Here is a 14,700-nt window from a genome sequence, read left to right on the forward strand (position 1 = left end):
CAACAAAAGTATAATTTGTACTGTATTACAAGGCACTCGGTAGTAAAATAACCCTGTACCCCATAAAATAACTTACTAAATAAAAGAACAGTGCTCTACAGGATAATGTTTATTTTTCAGACTTTTGATTTATGCATTGGCTTCCTTTAGGATATTGATTCATTAATAAATTCACTTTTATGAACAAATACGAACGTGGTAATTTTTGCCACTGAACAGAATACCTTTCAAGCAGTATTTATTTAAAGATTTGTCCCAGCACTAATTGGAAATGGCAGTCTTGGATACTAAAGCACCTGCCAACTGAGAGCCTACAGCACTGTAATTATTTTCCAGGAAACTCTGTTGCTATGCTGGGTGCGACTTATTGCATTTTTTGTTAAACTGCCTCCTACAATATATTGAGCACTGGCTGTATTTGAATGACATTTAATAATGGCTTCTAAAAATGCAAATTCTCTCTTTTTCACTCCTAATAGGAAATTGCTTTTCATTCCCTTGGATTTATTACCTGACAGAATGGGGTTACTGCAGTTGGATATGTGGGAAAAGATCATGGATTCGGGAGGTGGTGCTGGCTATGTGAGCCCTAAAGTTCCCAGGTAGGAATGCACTGGCATTTTGTCAGTGGAACTAATTCACCTTTCATAAATCCTATACAAACATTTTTAGAATAAATACCTAGTGATTAGAAGTGAAGATTTTCAGTGACCTAACATTGACTCCTGTTTTCCACTGTGCTGAAATTACAAGGCATGACATTTAATGAGGCTGAAAAAAGCAACTTTATGTTCATATTTTCCTTTTCTTAAGTTAAATTAATTTTTATTACTGCATGTCCCTTAGACTGGCTAGTTTAAATAAGTAGGCTAATTAGGGGAAAGTAGGAGCTACCAAACATCAGAAGAATCTGAATTTACAATTAACAAGGTCTCGTGAGAATTTGTGATATTGTGCAAAACAGAATTGTCTTAAAAAAAGCACTAACCCTATAGCTTGAGCATTATGGCATATAAAACATTGGTTAGACTCTTTTGTATGGTCTAATCTCCTTGAACTTTTCAGTATAGTAAGTATTATGTTTTTCAAAAGACCAAGGTCTTGTTCCATTTGAAAGAATGAAGTTTGAAAAGATGAAAGATTAAATAAAAGGTTACTGTTTACTACTGTAAACATCTAATCACTGAGGTAAAAACTTTATGGCAAATCTACAGTAGCTTGCATAATGTTCTATTTAAAAGGTACAGATACAGCACACGTCTTGGTAGCTGTGAAATTCTTAATTCTAGTCAGTATATTATACAGTACTGTAGATTCTGATACAGCCATCTGAAATGTCTTTGTATTTGATAGGCTTGTGTTATGCATTGGATAATTTTTTATTGGATAGAAATTACGTCTTTAATTCCTCCTCTTCTAGTGCACAGCTGGTTCCTAATGTAGTCTAAAGTGTCTATATGGATTTCCCTCTCCTGAGATACTAATAGTTAGGGAAGGCATTTTAGATCAGACAATACAGCCTGTTTATAAAGCCTGAAAACACCAGGGAGTGCTGTGGTATTAGCTGCTCGGGAATTACTGCAGTCAGATGCAATGCGAAACACTAACTGCTTAAGCACTGTTTGGAACACACACCAGAATAGAAGCCGTGCTTCAGTCAAACCAGCTATGAACAGGCAGAGGACCCGCACGTACGCACTCACTGTGCATCAAGGTTAAAGAACAAAGAATTCCTATCAGTGCTCACCCTGAGTGCATGCATTGGCTTGGATAGGACAAGAATGGAGGCCATTATAATACATAGCTACATTCAACTTCCCCCAGCTAGGATAACGGAGGGTATTTATTCACTGACCAGAATGAGTCTTAAAACCAAGACCTTTTTTATTTTATTTTATTTTTTATTTAGTCTCATCATGATTTTATAACTCCTGGTGCTTTTCAGTTGTGTGTTTTGTTTTTTCTTTTATTATTTTTTTTACATTATTTATATAGTGTAATTATGAACCTTGATCATCCTGTCATTGCATAACAAGCTCTACAAGCCTTGGGTCTTGGGTCCTGTGCCAGTAGAAAGAAGTTCAACACAACACTATCTTTCAAGTATGGTTTGAAAGATGACAACAAAAGTTTACACTTCCAAAATACATTTACTTCCCATTTTTTCAATTTAAAACGTTGGCAAGAGAGTTGTTTTGAGTAAATATACTTTTCAACCTGAAAAAAGAAACAAGGACCAGAGGTCACAAGTGGAGATTAGATAAAGGGGCATTCAGAACAGAAAATAGGAGGCACTTTTTTACACAGAGAATTGTGAGGGTCTGGAACCAACTCCCCAGTAATGTTGTTGAAGCTGACACCCTTGGATCATTCAAGGGCTGCTTGATGAGATTCTGGGATCAATAAGCTACTAACAACCAAACGAGCAAGATGGGCTGAATGGCCTCCTCTCGTTTTTGTAAACTTTATGTTCTAATATTGTCAAAACAAGGTTAAAATCTGCTTTCAAAACTTTTAATCTGTTTTGCTCCGTTTTGATAATGTTGTTTAAATTCACACTAAATCAAACGTTGTCATTCTTTTAATGATTTTTTTTGTCTAGAAAAAGTTTCAAAATATTGTCCAATATCTGTGTTTTTAGGGAAATGTAAAATAAATATTTTTGAATTGCTCAGATTTATATTTTTAAAATAACACATAGAGGAGTTAATGTGGCGTTTTTGTTTTTGCACACATTCGGTTATGTCATTTCTGAGTTGTAGCCTTTTTTGTTGACAGTTGCTGAGAGGAAGGGTGATGGTTATGAGTAGACAAGTACCTATTTAGAAACTTCTCACAGGACACAATCCCGGAGATAGACTTGGTAAACAATAGCAAATAAGGGACAGACCCCCACTGAGGCAGTTAGTGAGGGGGCCTTAAAAAAGCAATATCGGTTGGGGGTAAGAACATAAGAACATAAGAAATTTTACAAACGAGAGGAGGCCATTCAGTCCATCTTGCTCGTTTGGTTGTTAGTAGCTTATTGATCCCAGAATCTCATCAAGCAGCTTCTTGAAGGATCCCAGTGTGTCAGCTTCAGCAACATTATTGAGGAGTTGGTTCCAGACCCTCTCAATTCTCTGTGTAAAAAAGTGCCTCCTATTTTCTGTTCTGAATGCCCCTTTATCCAATCTCCATGTGTGACCCCTGGTCCTTGTTTCTTTTTTCAGGTCAAAAAAGTCCCCTGGGTCGACATTGTCTATACCTTTTTAGGATTTTGAATGCTTGAATCAGATCGCCGCGTAGTCTTCTTTGTTCAAGACTGAATAGATTCAATTCTTTTAGCCTGTCTGCATACGACATGCCTTTTAAACCCGGGATAATTCTGGTTGCTCTTCTTTGCACTCTTTCTAGAGCAGCAATATTCTTTTTGTAACAAGGTGACCAGAACTGAACACAATATTCTAGGTGAGGTCTTACTAATGCATTGTAAAGTTTTAACATTACTTCCCTTGATTTTAAATTCAACACTTCTCAATATATCCGAGCATCTTGTTGGCCTGTCATTTGCCATGTGTCTGCCCAGTTCTGAATGCTGTCTAGATCATTTTGAATGACCTTTGCTGCTGCAACAGTGTTTGCCTTTCCTCCTATTTTTGTGTCGTCTGCAAATTTAACAAGTTTGCTTACTATACCAGAACCGAAATCATTAATGTAGATTAGGAATAGCAGAGGACCTAATACTGATCCCTGTGGTACACCACTGGTTACCTCGCTCCATTTTGAGGTTTCTCCTCTAATCAGTACTTTCTGTTTTCTACCTGTTAACCACTCCCTAATCCATGTGCATGCATTTCCTTGAATCCCTACTGCGTTCAGTTTGAGAATTAATCTTTTATGGGGGACTTTGTCAAAAGCTTTCTGGAAATCTAAATAAACCATGTCGTATACTTTATCCATTGTCGATGTTGCATCCTCAAAAAAATCAAGCAGGTTAGTTAGACATGATCTCCCTTTCCTAAAACCATGCTGACTGTCTCCCAGGATATTGTTACCATATAGGTAATTTTCCATTTTGGATCTTATTATAGTTTCCATAAGTTTACATATAATAGAAGTCAGGCTTATTGGTCTGTAGTTACCTGGTTCGGTTTTGTCTCCCTTTTTGTGGATTGGTATTACGTTTGCAATTTTCCAGTCTGTCGGTACAACCCCTGTATCAAGAGACTGTTGCATGATCTTGGTTAGCGGTTTGTAAATAACGTCTTTCATTTCTTTGAGTACTATTGAGATTCCTGCATCATAAAGAAAACATAAGAGTACTGGGCCTGGTCACAGGGCTGTGCTAGTATAGTAGGTACAACCGCTCTGATTATTTAAATGGGTCAAAAAACTGAAAACCTCTGCAAATTTCAAGATTAATTCTACAAATTGAACCCTGTCTCAATTGGCAAGAATGCAGACTTTGATAGCGGGCTGATGGGAGGTGTTTAGTTGGCAGGTGTGTCCCTGTCTAAAACTACACAAATTAAATTGGTGGTTACTCTATGATTAATTCACAAGAACAAACTTTCCTCAAGATGCAAAGTTGCCATGCAGTAATTATTACTGTACTGTAATTTAACTATAGTTCAAAATGTTTAAAGAAATACAAAAAACAAATACCCAACTATTACAAATTTTACATAAATGTATAGCAGAAACAATACAAAATTTAAGTTATGTACCTCTTTTTAAATTAAATGCATTACTACTGTACTAATACATGGCGCCCCGTTTTGGTGTTTCTTTTGTTGGAGATTACCTAGAGAGTGTTGATTGCAACTACTACAGCTGTGCAATTTATTTTCTTCTTTCTTTTTTTTTTTTACTGGAGCTTTGTTCTGTATGTCGCCACCAGAGGAGGCTCAAGAGCCTGTAATATAAGCACTGCGCCACACAAAATGAAGGGTGGAAACCCTGCACAAACATACAAACTGCATGCTACAGAGCAATGGCTAATGTACGGCCATAAAAAAAAAAAAAAAAATCTGCTCTGCTCTGCCCTCTACAGTTATTTTTGTATTACATTTTGTTCTACACGTGGTGGTAGTTGTACAAAAGAAAATGCTTGTGTCAGTCTGTAAATAACATATGGTAATTAATTCCATGTACATAGGATAGACTGACAGACAAAATATGTTGCCGTCCTACAAGGAAGAGTGGATTAGACACACTTAAAGGTGTATCTGTGAGCATGCTCAGTTACTTTGAACAAGCAACTCCTTTTTGTCTTGATCTGCATGATTTCATTGGCTCAAAGCCGAAGTCTTCAGTTTTACACTGTGGTACTGATATCGAGTTCCCTCTAGTGGCAGTTTGCCAGACTGTTCTTTACGTGTACGTGTTTGGTTCCCAAATGCAGTAGTGTAGAAAGAAGGCATTGTACTTCAGTTTAGTCATCAAAAGCTTTTGCTGCGATTGTCATGGTGCAGTATTGGATGTTTTGCTTTCACCATCCCAATAGTATGGGGTTACAATCTCAGGCTTTACATGCAGCCCAGGAAGCAATGCAATTATTTATGTTGCGTTGAGATTGCTGCATTGCAACATGGTAGTTGAGGTCAGTTTCTTTAATGGCGATGTCAATGTCTTACTATTTTATAGTAGATGATTAATTTAGCCTCTGGTGGTGGGAATTGGAAGGGTGCTCCAAGTCGTGAAACTAAAGCCATTTTGGTTCATGACTCGCATTAGTGTCTATAGAACTACAGTGCAGTTAGAGCCAATATGGCGAACACAGGGTATACAGTTTCCTCGCCACTTATCCTCGCTTCACACAGACACGCACGAAGCCCCCTCTAGCGGATACAGCTAGGACTTGCGTCACCGTCAGCCACTGCTCTAGCGGTGAGAATGAGGAATCTCCCGACGCGGCTCTACTACTCTCTGTGCCTGGTTTGTCAGACTAGAGAAATCTGAGGGAGAGGAACGAGCCGCCATTTTCCGAGCGTGGCTCTCTCAGAAACAACAACAAAAAAAAAAAAAAAAAAAAAAAAAAAAAAAAAAAATTACACCACTTAAACCGGGAAAAGGCAGCAGGAGCTGGAGAGGAACGTGCTGGAAAGAAAGATTTGACCTTAAGAATATTGAAACCCGAACAGAACCCGTTTGGAAAGGACCCAGTTTATTGTTATACATATTTTAAGCCTGTTTCTTTCTCGTTGTTTCGCCCATTTCGTGATTTCGAGAGAAACACGGGGCTGCTGAAAGCCGGACCGGGTTCGGCGGAAACCGGAGCCCACTCTGAGCAGGATTACTTTTAAAAGGGTGTTCACCCAGAAATCTATTTATTAATTTGTCTTTTGGCTTAATGCTTTTTATTTTCTTCCAAACGGCGGGGATTTGTTGCTGAAATTACCCGGACTCTGCGCCCGTCACGTGGTAGGTTCCTCCTTTTTCTTTGTTACTTTAAACTCATAAGAAAACAATAACTTTAAAATGAAATGGGGAGAAACATAAGTGTGTTTCTTTGTATAATCCTTGTTTTTTTTTGGTAGTTTTAGCTTCATAGTGACGGAGGGGGGCTATAATATTTGCGCATTGTTTTGTAATTTAGCGTAAAATATATTAATGTTGCAAAAATGTAAATTGTTGGTGTAACTTGTCAGGTTTTTAAACACGTTGACAAACTAGTGATAATTAAGTACAATCTACAGTGTTAGAAAGCCATCCAGTAATTTGGGCGTTTATATTGATTACAGTTGAAATCAAGTATTAACCAGCTTTATTTATTTAGATTTGTGTCAAAGGGCAAGATGTAAGCAGTGACATTTTAAATTCGTGTTAATACAGTGTTGTAGCAGATGGGAATTCTTTAATCATTATGTGGTATTTTATACATTTTTTTTGTATTTGTTTTCAATAAACTGCAGTGATATTGAAAACCTAAAGGGTGAACTGCAAGTCATTTAACTTGCTTACAAATTCACAGGCATTGATATTGTGTTGGTCTATTTTTGTAACATTGAATTTTACTATTGAGTAATATTGGTTTGGTCGTCATGATGGCGCAGTCACTTTCAGGCGCCACTTTTTCCTCAAATTGTTTTACAAAAATATATGTTATCGTCTGTAAGGTAGGTGCTTGCTTCACTGACCAATTCTGATATGAGCCCTTTTTAAATCATTTGAATTAGAACGTGGGAGGTTGGAACTGGAGTTTTACCTGGACCAAAAAGATTCTCCACAGCCTAGCCCTAGGTACAATTGAACAAGACTGTTTCCTGAGCACGTTTAGAACATAAATTGCATTTAAGAATCGTACTTTGACATCTAGGAAAAATAAAAGCTAATCAGATTTGTTTCAGTGGTGTGGAGGTGGGGGTCGTTTTCCATAACTAGGTGAATTACATAATCGCAATTTAAGTTTGGGCACACGGACATTTAAAGGGTTTCGTCCAACAAAATCGCCTTGTGTGGGTTGTGTTTTATTTACTAAAAATATATATCGACAGGGTAAGTGGAGGCGATATGAGCATGCTATGCAGTACTTAACGTAGAAATTTAAAACTGTAGAATAGCGAGTTTCGTTTGGCACATGTTATCTGTGGGTGTAAAATAGGTAAAATGCAGTTAATATTTAATTTATTATTTTTTGGTTACAAATACTTGCATCATGGCATGTGATCTCAACAGTGTGGTGATGCAGTTGTCTGAAAAGTAGCCATACAAATCGCCACTAATTCTAAGAGTTTGGGTCTATTTTGTCGTTGGTGATATTAATATACTCAACTTTATAAAACAGGTTCAGGCTGGTCATTTGGGATGTGTAATCTGCTGGCTGTTATTGCTAGTTTAGTTTTGGGGGTGGCTGTCTGCTGCAGAAGATATCCTAGCCTGGCCTACATAGTTGAAGCTAGATTTAGGAGCCCAATGCAAATGAACTTCCCCTGACCACATGACAAGGTCATGTTTACTGAATGTCCCTGTGAAATATTCAGAGACATGCTTGCATTTAAGCACCTAAAATTCCTAACTGAACACTTTTTTTTTTTTTTTTTTTTTTTTAAATCATTTGTAATCAAGAAAAATAACAAGAATGTCCACTATAGTGTGTAGAGCCCCTTTCACACTGGCATGCTCTGCCCAAGTCAGAACCTACCCGGGCAGGACCCGGTGTCATGCGGGTCGGGTACATTATTTCACACTGCTTTTGATAAAGCAGGGTTGATCTGGGTGACAGACGCAAGTAAACAATATGAGTATCAGTGCCCCGGAAGCAGCTTGTTAGACGCTTCCAGCCAAGCTTCTCTGGATTTAACCGTCAGCCCACAAGTTGATTAGAGCAATCTGGCTCATGATGTGTCTCAAGAAAAAAAAAAAAAGGCTAAACAGGATAAATAGGAACGTTTCTTGCGGATGTGACCCGGGTAGAAGTGCTAGTGTGAAAGGGGCTTAGGACAATTTGCAATCAAAGCCCATGACCAAGACTAAAATTGACACAACAGACAAATACAAAAACATTGTTTGACAAGGCATGTAGTCACTTTTTTTAAACTGGCTAGCATTTATTAAAGCAAAAACAATATAACTGCCACTGTAGAGTACATAGTACAAAGCCCCTTGATGAAGTTGCATTACAGTGTGGGTTTTCCTATTGCAGTATGTGATAAACTCCCAGAAAGTAAGGAGCAGCAGCCACTTAAGGCTCTGTATGTAGACATTTAGGTTTCCAGTCAATATTACATTTTTCCAGCCATGGACTTGTGTGCAAACTACGGTGTATGCTAGCCTCTCTGACACACAGAAATAGCAAGGCTAGTGGGTATGGGCAAATTTGAACACAGTGTCTGGTAATGTGCCTGGAGACATGGTTCCACACTTGTCTGTGGCATGCAAATGTGTGCTTTGTATGTTGCACAGTAACAAATATAAACCAAGTCAAGCAATTTACACGGTGCACAACATTTAGGTTGAGTTTGTATAGCTAGATTGGAGATTGCTGGTCCAAAGGTGGGAAAATACTCAACCTTCCCTTTGATAGTCTGATATCATCCCCTGTGTTTTATTTATTGGTAAATTTCATATTAAGTATGAATAAATGTTAGAGATTATAGAATCCCATTATGGATGGAGCAAATAGAATGGTGAGGTTTAGTCCATCAGGCCCTGGGGGTTCCCACTGGTTACCTCGCTCCATTTTGAGGTTTCTCCTCTTATCAGTACTTTCTGTTTTCTACATGTTAACCACTCCCTAATCCATGTGCATGCATTTCCTTGAATCCCTGCTGCGTTCAGTTTGAGAATTAAATCTTTTATGCGGGACTTTGTCAAAAGCTTTCTGGAAATCTAAATAAACCATGTCGTATGCTTTGCAATTATCCATTGTGTTGCATCCTCAAAAAAAATCAAGCAGGTTATTTAGACATGATCTCCCTTTCCTAAAACCATGCTGGCTGTCTCCCAGGATGTTGTTACCATATAGGTATTACTTTTGGGGTTTTAAAAAAAATACTTCAAATGAGACCATGTTGTGGTCTGAGTTTGCCAATGGCTCTCTGACCTCTGTTTTAGTTGTTCTGTCTTTGTTATTTGAAAAGACTAAATCAAGGCGTGCCTCCCCTCTAGTCGGTGCCTTGACAAATTGCGTTAGGAAGCAGTCATTTGTCATTTCCACCATTTCAATTTAGTTCGTCGTGCTCCCCACCGGGTTCTCCCATTTTATACGGGGGAAGTTAAAATCCCCTATTAGTTCTCTTTTTCTACATGCATCTGAATTTGGCAGTCTGTAGCATGCTCCTATTATGCCCTTTTGAATTTTTGTCCATTATTCTGACCCATATTGATTCGGCGTTGTTTTCTTTGTCCAGATTTAACACCTGGGCTTCAAGACTATTTCTTATGTATAGCGTTACCCCTCCTGCCTGTCTTTCCTATACAGTGTGTACCCACTAATATTATATTCGTCTCCATCACTCAGACAGCCAAGTTTCTGTAACACCTATCACATCGTAGTTACTTGTTAGTGCAGTAGCTTCAAGTTCTAGCATTAAGATAAATACATTTAATAGTTGTCTTACCTGAGTTGTTGCCTTTGTTTTGATGTGTTTTTGATTTTTTCTTCTTGGCAATGAAAAAATAAAACCAGTAATTTTTTGTAGAGTTTTATTGATATTCTGTGTTAAAGATTTAGTTGCAGATAGGTTAAGATTTGTGAAGTCTTCAATATCCTGTTTACAATATGCTGTTTACTTTCCCAGTGCTTATTTTGAGAAATAAGGCCTCTATTTCTCCCTGTGCTGGGACACTCTTAGTTTTCAAAGCATGAACCATGGGGTCATTAGAAAGACTTCCCAGTCACAGGTTTATGGTAGGATGATGTAGGACAGGGGTGTCAAACCTTTTCTTGGGCATGAATCACTTTTAAATTTCAGACTGACATGAGCCACAACAATACATTTCACTGTTAGGATTGTACCAAACCCATATTTATCCATAATTGGGACGTAAAATAATCACACACACACACAGACGCACACACAGCAGGGTAGTGAGGGGAACAGTGTGACCTGGTGGACACGAAGAACAGCATTAGTGCTATACAGCCAGCTTATGCACTTTCAACACTCTGATGTAAGTTTATGAAGACTTTTGTATTGTATTTGTTTTTCACAAAGAAACCTGCTAAACAAATAGCCCCACATCCCCTTTTTATGCTGCCATATGTAGTCAATAGTTTACTCTGCGTATTGTAGCGGCCGGCTGCGTGTGTGGGTCCCAGGCGGGTGAAGGTGGTATTGTAGCACTTGCAAGTGCTGTTGTTGAGTCTATCAAGCAAACGAGTTAGGCAGACACCAAATGGCTCTTTTACTGAGTTTTATTGTGCAGACAGAACGCGTCAAGAGCAGTAGCCTACAGCACCCACACTCACTCACGCAACTGGCAAACAGCCACTCCCCCACCACTCCACAGAACACAGGCAGAAATGGTGACAAAACATTAACCCTTTGCGGTCCATTTATTAATCGCACGTCAGGTCTAATTAATTTTCACACGCGCAGTTAATTTGATGCACTGTTTAAAAGTATTTTTTTCCACAGTCAAACGGGTTTAAATGGACCTGCATATCAACAAAGCACTCACTAGGCATCTCCAGCCCCGCCCCACCCTTTCGTTTGCTATAGCGTTCACCTATGTAAGAAATAAATAATAATAAAAATAGTCGTACATACCGATTAATCATCTCCTTATCACTCGTTTTATCACCAAATTCCTCAATAATGCGATCCAAGTCATTATTTTATTACTATAACATCTCAAAAAAGCTCTGCAAATGTCCGTGTTCTCTGTGCGCTGATGCACTGATCAGCCAGCTTGTTTACTTACGACCGCACCGTTATCTGACACCAGGCCATGTATGACTATTCATGAGATACGCCTTTTTTTTTTCGACTTGTCTCGGCTCCTGTTGCTCCCACTCGGCAATTGAATGGTTTTCTCAGCTTTTTCTGGAGAAAAAAAGACCAAAACCCGTTTTTTGCGTTACTATAATGATGTCGGACCCAGTCCGACAATGGACCGCAAAGGGTTAAAGAGCTATGTAAACATTCCAACAAATAGTGTTATTTCGCACCAAGTACTGTAATGTAAATAATATTTCATGATGCAAGTTCAGTGTGTGTTTGCAGAAAAAATGTAATAATTGGGATTGGGCTGTAAATCTACGTTTTAATTGACTACACGTTTAATAACCCATTGTTAATCGGTCATTTTAACCATTTAAACAGCCATAATTTTAATGTTTCACTCATTTCATATTTTTATATTTTACTTCAATATTTTAAGTCATATTTTAACCTTGGTTTGTTATTGAACGTGCGTACCATATAGATCCACTTAAAGACAAACAATGATAAACATACAAGCATAAAGGAGGACTGTAAATTAGCACTAAAATGTAATCTATTTTAATAGCATAAAAAACATTCATAGTCAATTTTACAACGTACCATTTCTCCAGAAGCTCCATAAAAAGTGCGTGTATCCAACATCGAAAAAACATTATAAACAACTCTATTTAAATTAAACTTAAAACACAGTGACAAGATTACAATTTTAGTTTCATTCACTTGTATATTGTTGGCAGGAAACCAAACATGTCCAGAACCAAAAACCTTTTTTTTTTTTTTCATTAAAAATCGAAGCCGTTGTCTGATACAATACTAGTTCCCAGCATCCCTCCCCTTCACAGCGGCGCTTGCACTTCATTTCCCAGTGTCCCTCTCTTTCATGGCTTCTTGGTTCAGCTCGCTTGAATAATTAAAAGCTATTCTGTAATTGCAGATGTCCTGTTGAACACACACAATAAAATATGGACCAATAAAAAAGTGTACGCACTTTGTAACAGACATCTTATTTGCCATTCTTTTTATAAATAAATAAATAGTAGCTACATGATTTTATTTTCCAATGTGTTCGTGTTTTACTGTGGCGTGAATGGAGCCGTGAGGTGCCTTAATCATACAGGCTATTCACTTTATTGAAATAATGTACAGTACTTAGATTAGGGCCCTATGGAATTTGTGTTTTCTGATTCCCATTTTTTTTTTCTGATTTCCGTTTTTACCGTTTTTAAAAAAAAAAAAAAAAAAAAGTAATAGGTTAATTTAAATGAATTTATGCACACTGCAGGCAAGGTAAACAACACAAAACCGTACACCTACAGGCTTCTACTTTTTGGCTTGTGTTCGTTTTCATTGGATTAAGTATTGTTTTATCTAATTGTATTGAAAAATAGTATTGTTCACTTTGTATTTTTTTTTTTTAGTGCAGTGTGGGGCGCTCCAAAGTAAACAGATAGGCGTGTTTCATAACTTTTAGTTTTGAACTTGATCAATTCTATATTACTGCTATGCCCATGGTTTCACTACCATAAATCTTCCCTGTGTGAACATTGGAATCATATGGTTCAAAGTGACTGCTGTAATAGCAGTCTGTGTGAGGAGTACTTTTTGTGCTGTACAGACTTTAAAAATAGTCTGCAACGTTGTCTAATTAAGTCCTTAAAAAGGTTTCTTATTTATTTTCCATTATTGCATTTATTTAACGCACTTGAACGGTGAATTATTTTCACCGATTCAGCCCTTCTCGTTGTTTATCCTTACAGAATACCCCGCCTCATTTATAACCCAGCTACAGAAACCATTCCCCCGCCATCCATTCACCCACTTTTGAAACCAAAGTTACTCCACTGCCTGTACTGACCATTAGTTTCACATTTTCCCTTCAAATATGTAAATCTCAAGCTTAATGCTCTACTGCCAAATGCATTTTTTTCGTACAGCACTTAATTCCGCGTTAATATTCTATTGATTCCGTGATTCTGTCCGTGCTCTTGTTAACACGGACTCCATATAGACCCCCGTGAAAAACGCTATCGCGGTGTGATTTCACGGAATGCACTCTGGGTTGCAGTTATTGATTTTCCATGGCAACAAGCCTAACTAGTATTCATAAGAACAAATTCAAGTTTTTTAAACATTCCACAAGGTGGTGCAGTGAGATTTTTGAATACCTCTGCTTCGTTTATCTTGCTCAACCCGCTTTTAGGAAAAGCAAACCACTCGTTTTAGACACTGACGTGCTGTGGCTATTAAAATCCTCAGCTAACATGGATACATTTGTTAAGAGCAAACATGTGCCTGGAGGCAAAAGCCACTTAGGAAATAAAACAGCCGCTGGTCGTGCTGGGGAATATCCGAGACTCTTGTATGAGGAAGGGCGGTTAACTGTTTTGCAGACCATGCATGTCGTTTCTGAAGAATCTATCAGAGCCTTGCTTCCTTCAAAGGGAAAGCAGGACTTTAAATACCCGACCACAGTCCTGAGAAAATGGAGAATTTTTATTTCAGGTCAATTTTTATAGTTTCTAGTTGCAGTTGCTCACTTTTCAAAATATTTTTTTCCTCATAGCAGTAAAGGTTTAAAACTGGAAAACGCCAGTATTTATTTGATAATTTATTTTACTTTTCTACCTGCTGACAGTGGCCTCACAATTTTTAGTTTTTGGAATTAATAAGTTATTAAAGTTTCAATAAATGTTTTTGTGTATTCATTTGCTATTTGTTTTAGCATGTACTGTAATACACTTTGAAAACAGCCCTATAAAAAAAAGAAATTCAAGAACTTCTGTTGCAGAAATCATGGACCTTTGCTGCAGAATTTGGAAAAATTTACTGTGCTTTTCACAGGGGACTATCCATAGAGCCCTATAAGTAGGGACCTACCTAAATCGCGATTTCGCGGAAATCGTGAAATTGAGGGGTCACCGCGAAATTCACCTCTTAGGGGCCAATGCATACAAACAAGTACAGAGAGGAAAAAAAAAGATCTTTAAATGAACTTTAAATGAATGTTTAAATGAAGGCAAAATAAGCTGATCCCTGGAGCCAGCATTACACTTCAGCCATTAACACCAGACAGATGGATATCTACATCATCATATGGAAGGAAACGTAAATGGATGGAGACACATATGGATCACATTAGTTTACTGTAAAGCTACGTCTTAGTTGGTGCTTATCTTGGCGAGAGCCGAGTTCAAATCAGCATGAAGTTTTAACATCTACTCTCGTGTAATGGAAATCTGCACAACGAAAAACTACATATCTTCCTTCTGTAGATAGCCCATTTTTATTCCTTCGCCGTCCCGTGTGCATTGCACTTAAGCAAAAAACA

The 14,700-nt window shown here is 37.8% G+C and overlaps 1 protein-coding gene across 5 annotated transcripts in view; it reads left to right on the forward strand.

The window, feature by feature from the left end:
• The window catches only part of LOC117433381 (KAT8 regulatory NSL complex subunit 1-like), a 124,902-nt gene that overhangs the window by 3,169 nt on the left and 107,033 nt on the right, over positions 1-14,700 (forward strand). For 2 of the 5 annotated variants that reach the window (XM_034055569.3, XM_034055574.3), the window contains exon 1: positions 5,468-6,405. The gene's annotated coding sequence lies outside the window, so the exon portion shown is untranslated. Of the gene's footprint in view, positions 1-479; positions 603-5,463; positions 6,406-14,700 lie in introns of those variants that run through there. The other 3 variants (XM_059006690.1, XM_059006691.1, XM_059006688.1) reach the window with 3 other exon arrangements.

This window comes from Acipenser ruthenus, chromosome 33 (genome assembly GCF_902713425.1).
Source record: "Acipenser ruthenus chromosome 33, fAciRut3.2 maternal haplotype, whole genome shotgun sequence".
NCBI classification, from domain to species: Eukaryota; Metazoa; Chordata; class Actinopteri; order Acipenseriformes; family Acipenseridae; genus Acipenser; species Acipenser ruthenus.